The 15933-nt window shown below is 43.8% G+C and overlaps 1 protein-coding gene across 1 annotated transcript in view; it reads left to right on the top strand.

The window, feature by feature from the left end:
- The window catches only part of LOC115088647 (neurofilament heavy polypeptide-like), a 611587-nt gene that overhangs the window by 236852 nt on the left and 358802 nt on the right, over window positions 1-15933 (top strand). The gene's annotated exons all lie outside the window — the stretch shown is intronic.

Consider the following 15933-nt stretch of genomic DNA (forward strand, 5'->3'; position numbering starts at 1 on the left):
CCTTGAACAAACAAACCAGCCAAAAGGAAAGTAACCAAACAAACCCTGAGTAGCCACTCTTACTCTATTTCTATGCCTGCAGTTTCAATTTCCACTTCTGGGACATCCACCTCCATGTCTTCCTCTTCCCCAGTGGAGTTGGGACCTGCTTTAAACCCTCATGCCTCTCTTTCCATTTCCTCCTCCATCATCAATGTATAAACCTCGGACTAGGAAGACCAATAAAGACCAGCTCTAAAAGTCAAACAGTGACGTTTACTATAAAGAAATACGTGGGTTTCTTTAAGAGTAGCAAGCGTTACAAAGCAAGTGATGTAAGCTCAAACCTACTCAGAGATCTATTGCTAGTGCACAGCTTTATAAGAATTTACTTTCAGCCAATCAACAGGTGCCTGCGTTTACCCGTCCCTTATCCCTTGTCCAATTAGTAAAGTTTTGCATGTGTACATGCCTTGTTGCTAGGGATGCTTGTTCTGCCATTTGCACTTGCTGTTAGTGTCCAGGAAATCAGTCTTCTTAGGTTTTGTTTTCTCAGCTCTGATGTCTCTTGTACTGACCATATTCATACATCATGAGCTCAGGTGTGTGTATTCCCTTTCCCAGGGTGCCACCCGCAGATGTCCAATCAAGCCTGTCTCCATCCTCCCGTTGGCTTACCACCGCCTCTGAGAGCCTGAGAAATGTAGTCCTCTCGAGATTCTTCGGCAGTCTCTGCTGTCTAATCTGTCTTGGGCACATCGTGAACCTCATCTCTCTCTCTCTCTATATATATATATACAAGCCGTTAAGCCCGTTAAAACGGGCTACATTAACATTTTTTTTTTGGATCATTTCCTTCCCCCTCATGCTCCCTCCCACCTCCCCCACTCTCTCCCCTCAGTCACTCCTCTCTCTCCCCCCCTCCCTCCTCCCCTCAGTCACTCCCATCTCCCCCTCCCCCAGTCACTCCCCTCAGTCACTCCCCCCTCCCCCCAGTTACTCCTCTCTCCCCCCCTCCCTCCTCCCCTGAGTCCCTCCTCTCTCCCCCCTCCCTCCTCCCCTGAGTCACTCCTCTCTCCCCCTCCCTCAGTCACTCCTCCCTCCCCCTCCCCTGAGTCACTCCTCCCTCCCCCCTCCCTCTTCCCCTCAGTCAATCCTCCCTCCCCCCAGTCAGTCACTCCTCCCTCCCTCCTCCCCCTCAGTCACTCCTCTCTCCCCCCTCCCCTCAGTCACTCCTCTCTCCCCCTCCCTCCTCCCCTCAGTCACTCCTCTCTCCCCCTCCCTCCTCCCCTCTCCCCCCTCCCCTCAGTCGATCTCCGCCGAAGACCGGGAGCGGCGGCCCGAAGACCCGGAGTGGCAGGAGCGGCAGCGGCGGCCCGAAGACCCGGAGCGGCAGGAGAAGGAAGTCTGTCCCTCCCTCGCGCGCATGCCGCCACCGCTCCGGGTCTTCGGGCCGCCGCTCCCGCCGCTCCGGGTCTTCGGGCTGCCGCTCCGGGTCTTCGGGCCGCCGCTCCAGCCCGGGTCTTCAGGCCGGTGCCGCCGCCGCTCCAGGTCTTCGGGCCACCGCCGCCGCTCCGGGTCTTTGGGCCGGTGCCGCCGCCGCCGCTCCGGGTCTTCGGGCCGCCGCTCCTGCCGCTCCTACAGCGCCATTTTTATTTTTAAAAGGCACACTGTGACCGACGTGCTCGCATGCGCGGTAGAGCTGCTCTCTACTGCGCATATGCGGCACGTCGGTCAACCTTCGTTTATTAGGTTGATATATTTATATACACACACACATATACTTTATTTGTTAACTTTTATTTCTATGCATTTAAGTGGACTAAAGTGCCAGCCAAACTAATCTACCCAGGAGTGGAAGACAACCAAAAATACTTGGATAAGCAGCAATATTCTACAAGTGATCAAGCTTCTATGGCTGACAGTATAGACCAAACTAACTGGGCAAAGGGGATAGGCCAATTTGTCTTTTTCTACTATTACTATGTAAATCTGTGTGTGATTGGATGCTTGATTGGCTGGTACAGAGCAATATATCAAAAACAGAACTTGTGTATCTGTAATATTTCAAATTTTATTTTAACAATATCAAAAAAACAATTTGTTAAAAATCTTTGTTCAACACAAAATACAATAATACCCACAAACATTTACTCACCATCCATACTAATCAGCAAAACATTACAAAAAACATTTTTCACATATCACAAATAACAAATCAATAAAAACACAATCTCTAATTAACCTTTTCTTCTTCTTTTATGGTGGTGTAATCCTTTCAGAACATTATCTCCAGATATATCTGCTTCATATAATGAGAAGGAAAATCTAAATAATATTCAAGGGGAATGGGAAAAAGGAGAAAGTGCTGTGAGCCATCTTGGAAAAAGTAGATGGCACTTCCATCAACACCAATGTGATCTATAGACCTCTGACTCAGATAGAGTAACTGAGCAGAGATCTAGTTTAAGACATGCAAAAGGTGAAAATGAAGTGGGAGGTGGTGTTGGCAGGAGATTTTAACCTACTGGATATGGATTGGAGTTTCTGTCTCTGGACTATGTTAGAAGTTAGAAGAAAGATCCTAGACTCCTTTCAATAGACTTTCCTCAGAAAAATGCCAATGGAACTAAGAAAGAAGGGGCTATACTGGCACTGGTACTTATGAATGGAAAAAGCATTTCTAATATCTGGGTAGGTGCTCACCTGAGCACCACTGATCAAATGGTAAGGTTTGATATAACTGGTAAGGCAGAAAGGAGTCACACAAAGTTTGAAGTCCTTGATTTCAAATATACTGAAATTGGCATAATGAACAAGTACCTTAAGGAAGTTTTGATAAAGTGGAATATCAGTGGGCTAAAAGAAAAGGATCTATAGTAAGGGCAACATATCTTTATATCAAGAAAGTAAATAAGGGAAAAAAGGAAACCAAACTGATACAGTTTTCCAAAGAGGTGACTGAAACAACAGGTAGGCCTGGGTGGGTCATGGCTCACCCACTTTAGGCTCAGGCCCACCCGACCAGAAGAGGGCTGTTGGTACAATGCCATCATGGGATCCCATCCCTGTGACAGCAAAGAGGATGACCTCAGAAGAAGCAAGACCATTGCAGGATCCTATCCATGTGACAGTGAAGAGGAGGACCTCAGAAGAAGCAAGGCCACCACGGGATCCCAACCCCACAATGGCGCAGAGGAGGGGCAGAGCTGCAATGCTGCTGCTAGACCCCATCCCCACAATGGCGAAGAGGAGGGTCGGAACAGCAAGCCTGTCGTGGGATCCCATCCCTATGGTGGTGTAAATAGGACTTTGGCTGTGCCTAATGAAAAGGCCCTGCGTGTGTGTATGGATGAGAATGGGAGCTAGAATTTGTGTGTGTGGGTGAGAATGGGAGCTTAAATGTGTGTATGTGGGTGAGAATGGAAGCTTGAATATATGTATATGAGTGAGAAGGGAGCCTGAATTTGTGTTTGTGGTTAAGAATGGGACCTTGAATGTGTGTATGTTGGTGAGAATGGGAGCTTGCATGTGTGTATGTGGGTGAGACTGGGAGCTTGAATGTATGTGGATGAGAATGGGAGCTTGAATGTGTGCATGTGAGTGAGAATGGGAACTTGAATGTATGTATGTGGGTGAGAATGGGAATTTGATATGTGGATGTGGATGAGAATGGGAAATTGAATGTGTGTATGAGGATGAGAATGGGTGTGCGTCTCTGTGTGTATAAGAATGAGAGTCTGTGTGTGTGTCTGTGTGTGTGTCTGTGTGTGCATATGAATGGGAGCCTAGGAGGGGGGTGAGAGAGTGAGAACTTGTGTGTTTGTGTGTGTGATAGAGCATATAGAGTGAGAGCTTGTGTGTGTGAGGGAGTCTGAGAGAAAGCATGAATGTGTAAGAGAAGAAGGAAAGAAGACAGTAGGAGAAGAAAGACACTGAAAAGGAATTAGGAAATGAGAGACATGGGAGAAAAGAGACAGGGAGCAACTGATTAGAAAAATACAAAGATCAGACAACAAAGATTTAAAAAAAATAATTTTGAAATATTAGCAATTTGAATACATGATCTTTGGGAATGTACATTTCTTATATTTTTGTATTTTTGTATTTTGTATTTTTGTATTTTGTATTTTTGTATTTTGCTCTTTCTTCAGTATTCCACTGTTCAGTCCAGTTTCTCAGGCTTTCTATTTCAGTTTTGTTTGCTTGTTTCTGTTTCTAATTTATAGTCTCTTATTTCTATATTAGGTAAGGGTTGGTCTCTGTTTTACCTATGTGTGACTGAAATGCAGTATTTCTGCTAGTGTGTGGTTTCTCTGTAGCAGTCCAGCTTGTTCTGTTACTCCAATAGGTTGTATATTAATGTTCTAGGGTCTGGTGTAGTATTTGCATTGCTGCTTTTTCATAAGATTGCTGTTATTTGAATCCTCAGAGTCAGTGCTATGACTGTATGATATGGCAAGGTTCTAGAAGTCGCTTTCTTTGCAGGAGTTTGTGTTACTTCACAAAATAGCAGTGGAGAGATATTTTTTGTTGTGGTGACACCAGAATTTGAATTTTTATTCTTGTTGGTTGTAATGTGAATTGTCCTAGCTCCTTTCTGCACCTGTTCTGATGATTAATGATATTTTATTGTAGATATAATGATTTCTGGCTTTTTGCAAAGATGATTCATGAAAGAATATATTCATTTTTGTTTTATTACATGATTTATTGGATCTGTTTGTTTTCTTTGCTTTTTACATGATATACTCATACATTTATAAACTGTAATAAATATAAAATAAATTAATATAGATTAATAAGGAATTTTTAATTCAGGTAAGTACTTGAAATAATTGAGGTAAAATGTTTTACAGTTTCACGCATGATACATAATGGCTGTTTCAGGTTTATCAGGGAAAGGAGAAAGACCAGAGATGGACTTTTAAGATTTGGTGGCGATGAGGACAACAACAAGCAGCAAAAAATAGAAATGCTAAACAAATATTTCTGTTTGGTGGAGGAGGATGACTGGCACACATATTAATGTTTTTTTCAGATTGGTTAAGGGTGCACATTAGGGGCTTTCTGAATATTGTACTATTTTTTGAGCGTGAGAAACAGTTTTGATCTGCACGCTAAGCTTTAGTGTATAGGCCAAAAAATATCTCATTATGCCTCAGCTTACCTAATGATAATTATAATCATAATAATATATATAAAGCTTTTGCCTCTAATACTTGACTATTAAATATTATTTAAATCTCAGATGATCATATTTGACATCCCAGAAGTATCTGCATTACACCTTTCATGTTTTTCTGCAGTATTCTCACATAGCAAATCTACCGTATATATATTTTTTTTTTTAATTTTCAGCGAGTCTTCTATAATCTTAATGACAATATGGAAAACTTGTTTTGATGAAGTTTTCTTAAACATGTCATGGCACCGTGGCTTAACAAACAGCCAACTTGTACTATAGAGCACTGTGCTCCTTTTCCTAAGAGCTGCTTGCTGGTTTTAGATTTGAGGGATGAGTAATCAGGAAGTCACTGAAGCTTGACTAACCAGGCAACATAGGCCATCTTTAGAGCAGTGATCCTTGGGGATAAGAAAGATGGCACAAGGATGGATTATGTAGTGTGTAGCACCGAAACCTGCTCATTAGTCACTGCCATTTGTAGGTGACTTCGTCAGTAGCCATTCCTTCCAACTGCTACCATAGAGGCATTGCTGCTGAATGCCCTGAGAGGCATAACAACAATGTAAGAAAAAAGCGAAGCAAAGTCCAAAGCACAAATTAGATATTTCATACATTACCACTGCTGAATGCAGCTGACATGCTGACAAAACATTCTAGGCAAAGCATGTCTTATTTTAAACAGATTTTCAGTGCTCATTGCTTAAGGGCTTGATTCAACAGTACTTTTACAGTGATATGGTGATTTACTCACTGGAAAAAATATCTAAATGTTCATGGAAAAAGCATTTACTCTGGGAGGATAACTTTCAAATCTGCTTGTGTTACTTCATGTGCGTGCGTAAGTAACCCTTCGGAGATTTATCGTAGCATTCTATAAATTGTGCAGTTTATAAAATACAGCATAGTTCTGCTCCAAAAGTGCGTGCATTTGTGTGAATATTTGCAATGCAATCAAAGTGCTTATTTTCTCTACCTATTTTATAGACATACATGCATATTTATTTATTTATTTATTTATTTAAATTTCTTATATACCGGCATTCGCGATGGGAGTCGCATCATGCCGGTTTACAAATAACAAGGTGTGACAACAGAATAAATACTTAATAACTTAAAAAAACATTAACATGTGATAGAAGAATAAGGTAGCAGGTACGTAATACAATATCACATAAGTGCGTATAATCAAGTATTTTATAACATGCACACTTTCCAGTATGGGTATTTGAAATCACCAGTTCACTGATACCTCTGCCAGTTCACCCATTCCATCTCCAGTTCACTAGACTCTGAAGCACTTCATCCTGAACCCCCACCATTTCACCAAGGCCTCCCACCACAAAATTGCAGACAACAGACAAGAGCAGACAACAGACAAGACAAAATAGCAGGGGTAAAATTGCATGAATAAGTCAGATAATTTACATGCAATTTCCATGCCTACCTCTTGACCCCATCCCGGAATGCCTCAGACCACCTTTTATTGCACCAGTAAATGTGCGTGCGAAACCAAAAATATACACGTACTTTCGATGTTTATAAAATTTCGCGCAGGTTAATACAGACTACTTACGTGCATATATGCTAATTTTTCATGAAAAATTACTCATTAGGGCAGAATTCTAGAACTTCCTGTATTTTTTTAGTCTGTGAGTACTTTTTACCTGCAGATTTGAAAGGGATTTTTCCCTTTGAAAATGATCCTACCTGCATACATTTGAACCTGCTAATTTGTGCAGTTAATTTTTCTGAGAAAAATTCCATGCAGTCTTTTGAAAGCACATAAGTGCAAACTTTTCTGGTTTACCAATCGCACCCAAAAGACTGTCTCTTCCCATCGGGGGGGGGGGGGGGGTGACTTTACATACCGAGAGGATCTATTGCCATACTTATACCTGCATATAGGATGGGATGTTTTCGAAAATCCCATTTCCATGACATTGTTTTACCTGTGGAAATTGCTTTGGAATTTACCCTACCTATGCACTTCTTCTGGAGAAGGCTTCAGATGAAAAAAAAAACAAAGTTGAAATAAATGCAGAAGATTATACATTTTTGTTTGACACAGAGATGTCCATATTCAGCACGTTGGTGAGTGGAAAACTTGCTCAGGTAAATTTACCTGGATAGCACTGAGTATTAGGGATGTGAATCGTGTCCTCGATCGTCTTAACGATCGATTTCGGCTGGGAGGGGGAGGGAATCGTATTGTTGCCGTTTGGGGGGGTAAAATATCGTGAAAAATCGTGAAAAATCTAAAAATCTAAAAATCGCAAAACCGGCACATTAAAACCCCCTAAAACCCACCCCCGACCCTTTAAATTAAATCCCCCACCCTCCCGAACCCCCCCCCAAATGAGTTAAATAACCTGCGGGTCCAGCGGCGGTCCAGAACGGCAGCGGTCCAGAACGGGCTCCTGCTCCTGAATCTTGTTGTCTTCAGCCGGCGCCATTTTCCAAAATGGCGCCGAAAAATGGCGGCGGCCATAGACGAACACGATTGGACGGCAGGAGGTCCTTCCGGACCCCCGCTGGACTTTTGGCAAGTCTCGTGGGGGTCAGGAGGCCCCCCACAAGCTGGCCAAAAGTTCCTGGAGGTCCAGCGGGGGTCAGGGAGCGATTTCCCGCCGCAAATCGTTTTCGTACGGAAAATGGCGCCGGCAGGAGATCGACTGCAGGAGGTCGTTCAGCGAGGGTTCCGGCGCCTCGCTGAACGACCTCCTGCAGTCGATCTCCTGCCGGCGCCATTTTCCGTACGAAAACGATTCGCGGCGGGAAATCGCTCCCTGACCCCCGCTGGACCTCCAGGAACTTTTGGCCAGCTTGTGGGGGGCCTCCTGACCCCCACAAGACTTGCCAAAAGTCCAGCGGGGGTCCGGAAGGACCTCCTGCCGTCCAATCGTGTTCGTCTATGGCCGCCGCCATTTTTCGGCGCCATTTTGGAAAATGGCGCCGGCTGAAGACAACAAGATTCAGGAGCAGGAGCCCGTTCCGGACCGCTGCCGTTCCGGACCGCCGCTGGACCCGCAGGTTACTTAACTCATTTGGGGGGGGGGTTCGGGAGGGTGGGGGATTTAATTTAAAGGGTCGGGGGTGGGTTTTAGGGGGTTTTAGTGTGCCGGCTCACGATTCTAACGATTTATAACGATAAATCGTTAGAATCTCTATTGTATTGTGTTCCATAACGGTTTAAGACGATATTAAAATTATTGGACGATAATTTTAATCGTCCTAAAACGATTCACATCCCTACTGAGTATCATCGCTCTCTGGCTAACATTAAGCCCCACCCCGGAATACCCCCATCACCACCTCCTCTTTTCTGACTAAACTTAATGGGGCGGATTTTCAGAGCCCTGCTCGCCTAAATCCGCCCAAAACCGGGCGGATTTAGGCGAGCAGGGCCCTGCGCGCTGGTGAGCCTATTTTACATAGGCCTACCGGCGCGCGCAGAGCCCCGGGACTCGCGTAAGTCCCGGGGTTCTCCGAGGGGGGCGTGTCGGGGGCGGGCCCTGTCGTCGCGGCGTTTCGGGGGCGTGTCGGCAGCATTTTGGGGGCGGGTACGGGGGCGTGGCTACGGCCCGGGGCGGTCCGGGGGCATGGCCGCGCCCTCCGTACCCGCCCCCAGGTCGCGGCCCGGCGCGCAGGAGGCCCGCTCGCGCGCGGGGATTTACTTCTCCCTCCGGGAGGCGTAAATCCCCGGAGAAAGGTAAGGGGGGGGTGTAGACAGGGCCGGGCGGGTGGGTTAGGTAGAGGAAGGGAGGGGAAGGTGAGGGGAGGGCGTTAGAGGATTCCCTCCAAGGCCGCTCCGATTTCGGAGCGGCCTCGGAGGGAACGGGGGTAGGCTGCGCGGCTCGGCGCGCGCCGGCTATACAAAATCGATAGCCTTGCGCGCGCCGATCCAGGTTTTTAGCAGATATGCGCGGCTCCGCGCGTATCTACTAAAATCAAGCGTACTTTTGTTTGCGCCTAGAGCGCAAACAAAAGTAGGCCTATTCACGGAGTCTGAAAATCCGCCCCAATCTGAGTAAAATGCTGTCTGGACAAAATTTAGGAGCGGGGGGGGGAGGGGAGAGGAATCAAATCTTCAATTCTCGGTTTCTGTTCAAGCAATTCAAAATGCTAACATTAGAACATGGAACTCTCAGTGTTTACAAAGTACATTCTAAAGCTGCTGACTACTAATACGCAATAATTCTATTTCTTGCTTCAGGAAATTTTTCAAAGAAAACAGCAACATTTAATTAAAAATAAACCCTATGAGGATGTGAAAAAAGAAGAAGAAAAAAGTAAAGAAAAGCCCATAAAAATATCTTGAAAGACACTTACCACATCCCCATATTCTGCAAAGCAAAACACTGAAGACTGGTAAACCAGAAAAGTTAGAAAAGCAAAAAACAGTAGAGCCAACCTAGGCATTAAACATCCTCAATATCAAGACATTTTAATCAAAACCATGACATCTGTGTGAAGCTAACTCATTTCAAGGTACTGAGGTTATCAAAGGACGCATTTACTTAAGAAAGGTTCTCAAATCTTACATTTGTAAAAGTAATATACTCCATTGTGTATACTCGCCAGACCAGCTGCAGCCATTCCAGTATCGATGGTAAGGAAGTATCCCTCCAGATAGTGACAGGCAACATTATGTCGAGCTGTAACTAGTAAGGGGTTAGGTAGATCAATGCCTCTCCTGTTAAAGGAGAGGAAATCACCAAATGCCAACCCCAAAAGAATAATTAAAGATCCAATGGCATTTTAATACCTTTAATATGATGTCTCCATGACAGAATTTCTGACCAATACACTTGTATTTTAGGGCATGACCACCATATGTAATAAAGAGTCCCTTTTTCCCTACAGTTTCTCCAACATTTATCTTCAGTTATAATGCCCATCTTATCCAATTTGTCTGGAGACTAATACCTGTAATACAGATTCTTGAGTAGTAACGCAAATAGAATTCCTCCTTTTCTGTGAATGGCTTTGAGGAAAGGCAATAGCTCATTCATGTGAATAATGACAGCTTCATTCCTGCTGTGTGGATTACAGTGGTCAGGAGTTTTCTATAAAGAAAGCAACGAGAAAGAGAGGGAGAGGGAGACTGATCCAGAAATTTTCAGAGCTGTTTAGCAATGAGATCAGTTTTGGAGGAGGAACAGTGTGTATTATGGAGAATGGATAGATGCCAAGTGGAGAGTAGTGCTTCTGAGGGAGGAGAGTGGGGGCGACTGTATGAAGAAATTCATTTTATGGCACAGTGCACTAGAGTAATTTATAGTACTAAAATAGGCTTTTGCATCATACTCAGAATACTCACAAGAAGTAAAGCAAATCTGATGGTAATTTACAATTCATCAGCAACATCATCATCATCATTTGTTTATTTATGACCCACTTTTCCACCAAGAGAGTTCAAAGTGAGTTACAATTAATAATCAGACACATTTCATCAGCTCAGGCTGCAAGAGAAATGACACAGTAATTTAGTTAGAACTTGAATATGGTGGAAAGGTAAAAAATAGAAGCAAAACTAGCTACTTCTTGCATTAATTTGTGAGTGGTGAAAAGTCCATTTTTTTGCTATAGATGTGGAAGTTGGTGTACATCTCTACTGCCAACTGATAATTAGCTGCAGATACCCCTAAGAAGCTGTGAGTAAGGAATGAAGCAGCAAGCATAGTGGCATCATGAGAGGGGCAAAAATTATATCAGTGGCAGGAGTTTTCAGAGGGATCATGATAGAGCCAGGAGCAAGTTGGGCAATAACAGTGGCACAACACAGCAAGGAGCTAAAAGAGGAAAAAGACAGGGTGCGAGGAGTGAGTGGAGCAGCAGCAGCAAAAGTGGCAACAGCGCTTCAAGGTGCTGAGGGTAAAAACTATGGGTGATAGTTCACTGTAGCAGTACATTCAGTTTTCCTACCTTTCTCATGAAATTCAGGAAAACCCAATAGAGCAAAGGTTTATTTTAAGGAAGACCAGCATTTCCACTGACTCTAGAGCCGGCCAGAATGATGTGGACTAATGAAATCATCTGCCAAGGAGAATATCTGTTCGCTAGGCCTGCTGGTTTGTGGATAGGAGACTAAATGCTGAGCCACCTTGGCCAGACCACAGCCTTGTGTACTCAGTATGGTATCAGATGTGAGGCCAAGTCCTCAATGGGCTCTGCAAGATAGCATATGATTAAAATGTATGTTTGAATATCCTTGCTGGAAGAGGATAACCTCCTCTGCTATCAGTCACTGTAGCTATGGCCTGTAACAGAACTAGACTGTTGGACCAGAGGGCAATTTTCTTTTTCACCTGTGAGTCAAAAAGCATGGCTAGCCTGTAATTATCCTTCCCAGTGAGAGGATTGAGCCTGTCTTGCACTAAGCCCTGGTACCAGTCTATGTTCCTGATAGAAACCCTCTAACTTCTCCAGGTTATTGATTGTGGGGTAATCTCACTAGAAGTAGCTCTTGTGGAACTGACATCCTCCATAGCATTTTTGAAGGACTTTAGGACTCATATCACCTGTGTCATGTTTAGCTAATCATGATGCCCCAGGGTGTGATCCATATCTATCTCATTTTCCAGAAACAAGTCATGAAGGGCTGTCTTGCCACACTAACCTCTGCAGCATTAGATAGGTGAAATTTGACCTTGTACTTGAATCCCGAGGAAGCTAGTGCAGAGGCGCCATCACTGCTTCCTGCTTCTCATGGAACTGCTACCAACTCTTCATGCTCATGTGAAAATGACCCTCTGTTTCCTTGCAACCTTTAGGAATAATCTTCTGTATTCATACTTGGCCCCCAGGGCCAAGGTGCAGAAAGTATACAAAGCAATAGGGATGTGAAGTCGTTTGAAATGAAATAGAAAATAAAGACAATATTTCCTATTTTTTGCATTTCCGGAATAAAAAAAAAAGATAGGAAAACCCATGAAATATCGTGTGGTTTGTCCTTGCATTTATTTTTAGGGGGTGGTTAAAATGCAGTTTAATTTAAAAAAAAAAAAACCCCACCTCAAACCTTCCCATTTATATAAATTTAAAGCCCACTTGCATAAGCCTAGGCTGCAGTAAGTCACTGTGATCTTGGCCTGGGAACTATGTAAGGTCCAGGCTTCGAGGCCTGGACTCAACACCTGTTCCTCAGCCTCGGCTACGGCCCGGACCCTGGCTCGATGTTAGGTCCCAACCCAAAGGCCAGGTCCTCACAACTGGGCCTCGGCCATATGCCGAATCCTGTTCTGGACTCCAGGTCCTGAGACCAGGGCCTTGGCCTGGACCCAGGCAAGATGTCATGGCCCGGCAGGAAACTGGGCCCAACTCGGAGGCCATGCCCTGACTCCTCAGCTGAGGCCCAGTCCAGAAACCAGTTCCTGACACCAGGGTCTTGACCTGGCGCCCAGACCTTGAGGTCTTCTTCCTTCCTTCTTCTTTCTTCTGTCTTTGCCAATGAAATGACTGTACAATTAGCTACCGTACATCAAAGTGGTGCCTTCTGCTAGGGAGCATGCTCCAGTTAATTATCTCCAGTGCCTCCTGAGCAGATGGCATGATTTCATTGGAGAAGATGGTCAAAGGAAGAAATAAGACCTCCGAGGCCTGGGCGCCAGGCCTGAACCATGTCCCCCACGTCACTCAATGCACAATAAAGCTCTGGAATTTGTTGCCAGAGGATGTTGTTAGTGCAGTTAGTGTAGCTGGGTTCAAAAAAGGTTTGGATAAGTTCTTGGAGGAGAAATCCATTAACTGCTATTAATCGTGTTTACTTAGGGAATAGCCACTGCTATTAATTGAATTAGTAGCATGGGATCTTCTTAGTGTTTGGGTAATTGCCAGGTTCTTGTGGCCTGGTTTGGCCTCTGTTGGAAACAGGATACTGGGCTTGATGGACCCGTGGTCTGACCCAGCATGGCAATTTCTTATGTTCTTATGTTGGACATGGTCTCTGGGTCAGGACCCAGAATCGGTCTTGGCTCCAGGCCAACTCCCTGGCATCAGGACTCAATCTCTGGCCCTGGCTTTGGCCTGGGCCCGGGTCCTGACCTAGGCTGAGGTTCAGGCATTGGGGCTGAGGTCCCAGCATTGAGACACAGTTTACAGAGCAGTCTTCAGTGTCGAGCCTGGGCCTAAGCCCTGGTCTAGGCCACAGCACAGGCAGTGGGACTCAGCCTCTGAGTCAAGCCCCAGTATCGGGCCTGGGCTCAAGCCTTGGCCCAGGTACCAGGTCCATGCCCCCTATTCTGGGCCTTGTGTGGGACCTAGGCCAAGATCACAGAACCTGGCGCCTAAGCCTAGGCTGAAGCCTTGGCCTTGCATAGGCTTAGACTGTGGTAGGTCAACACGAAATCGGTCTAGCCCTATGCTAGGCCCAGGCTTCAGCCTGGGCTTAAGCCTCAGTGTCAGATCACCCCTGGACTGGAAAAGTGGGGGCTGGAGAGGATGGATTTAGGGCCCAGGAAGCCTTGGGAAATCCTGTTTCTTTATTTTCCATTTTTGGTATGTTTTGTTTTTAATGTTTATTTCATTTTTTTAAGAAACAAAATAAACATTAAACAAAATGATATTCGTGGGGGAACCCCCAAACCAATGAAACAAAAAATTAAACATAATTTTTTCTTCTTATCACTCCTAGTGGCTATGGGTTTCTGTGTTATAATGACTGTATTGTAATATATTACTATACATCAGTACTAGTGTGGCGTGAAGACACACAAAGAGAAATAGCTTGAACAGACAGCATGCAGTCTCTTTAGTTACAGAGCATGCCATGCTTGTTGACTTTTACAATGTAGACTTCCATTAGGAAATGACACAGGTTGCAGAAAAATAATCATACTCATACTGCAGTCATTTTGTCCTGACTCCTTATTTTACACACAAATGAAAGGAATAAGGGGGAAAAAAAAAGTCTGATTTTCTACCTCATCAGTGCAGTGGTCACTGGTTAGAGACTGCAGATATTAAAATAAAATAGATCTTTCTCTGTGCTGCAAGTGTGCCCAGACAGACAGATATACACTCTTACTGTCTATTTAATGACAAGCAGGTTCTGTAACTGAACTAACAGATTAAACTGCAATGTTTCCTCTCACACAGTGGCATTGTGACAACAGGAAACAGTACAGCCCATCTTGCTTTATGTTTTTCTTTTCATTTCTTTCTGAATCTTTTTTTTTAAAAGGTTTTCTTTGGCTTTGCGAAAGATCTTCAGCAATCCAGCACAGAAATGTCTGAGCACCAAACAGGGACTGCTCAGTTCCATATTGCTTTCAGTTTCAGGTTAAAATAAAAGAGGAACTCATTATCAATCCATGCAGGTGCCAGCTGGGATAGACTGGTTGAAAAAATGCCTAACCTTGATCTGCCCTGCTCTTTTTTGTCCCTTCTTCCTACCTTGGCTCTGTTCTGTCTGGCTGAAGTGGCAGGTCCTGAATAGAAACAAAAACTACATTTTTTGCTTTCCAATAGACTAATGGGATCGAAAAATGAATCCAAATGAACATTCTCATTATTTTCAGGGGCACTATCCATTTGTTTTCTTTTAAATGAAATTAAATTAAAATGCCCCATTTCATTTTAGATTACCAATTTTGTTTCAGATAAATATTAATTCGTAGTAAATGCGATATGATTAGTCAAGGCTCAAATTACATCTGAACCATGTTGCCCATGTTTTATTAGTTGCAGAAAATGAAAGGGGCCTTGAGTTGTTGTAAATACTTGCCTGATCCGTTGGTTCATGATCCATATTGTGATTTGATGATTTGCAAATCTGATACCGATTGTTAACAGAACTATTACCGTGTTTCCCCGAAAATAAGACAGTGTCTTATATTAATTTTTGCTACCAAAGATGCACTAGGCCTTATTTTCAGGGGATGTCTTATTTTTCCATGAAGAAGAATTCACATATATTGTTGAACAAAAAAATGAACATTTATCATATTCTGAATAGTTGTCTGGTTATGCTGGTTTGTGATGACAACTAACTGTGAATCCTGCAGGGTAAAAAAATCACAGCTGCATGCTCTGGTGTTCTGTGCGACGGGCATGCTCCCAAATAAAAACTTTGCTAGGTCTTACTTTCGGGGGAGGTCTTATATTTAGCAATTCAGCAAAACCTCTACTAGGTCTTATTTTCGGGGGATGTCTTATTTTCGGGGAAACAGGGTAGTTTAGTGAAGTGTTAAAATTATTCAATAGTCAGTGATGCAGTTCTCTACAAGAAATGGCTATAAAATGCAATAATTTTGCACTGTGACATTGTCTTTTCCTACAGGGCATGGGGGGGGGGGGGACTAATGAATTTAAATCCACTTTTATTTAAAACAAATTTGCAGCTCTTCTTCTTAGGCTTTGAGTACTCCAACACTTTGATCTAGGAAAAACATTATGCTGCATGGAACTGCTCACATACTTGCCGGTTTTAAATGAGCCAGTTCAGACAGTCTGAGTCTTATGTGAGTGTAAGACACTCTGTGCATCTAAAATGCTTTGCCTGCATCGATCCTCTAAGATTTTTGCCACAGACATATAATGGGATACTAAAGCACAACTACTGCCTAGTGACCTTTGCTGTCATTTCATTTTCATGTCCTTTGCATTGTTTATCAGAATTCTTCTAGTGTTCTCGCTTAAGCTGGACAATATTAGCATACTTTATTCTCCACAGAGATGTGTAAATTCCATAGTTTTTTTTCAATCTCAGTGTTTCCTTAAGATTTTTGCAATTCTTTTGTGGCATTTTAGTGCACAATAATAATTTG

This window comes from Rhinatrema bivittatum, chromosome 3 (genome assembly GCF_901001135.1).
Source record: "Rhinatrema bivittatum chromosome 3, aRhiBiv1.1, whole genome shotgun sequence".
NCBI classification, from domain to species: domain Eukaryota; kingdom Metazoa; phylum Chordata; class Amphibia; order Gymnophiona; family Rhinatrematidae; genus Rhinatrema; species Rhinatrema bivittatum.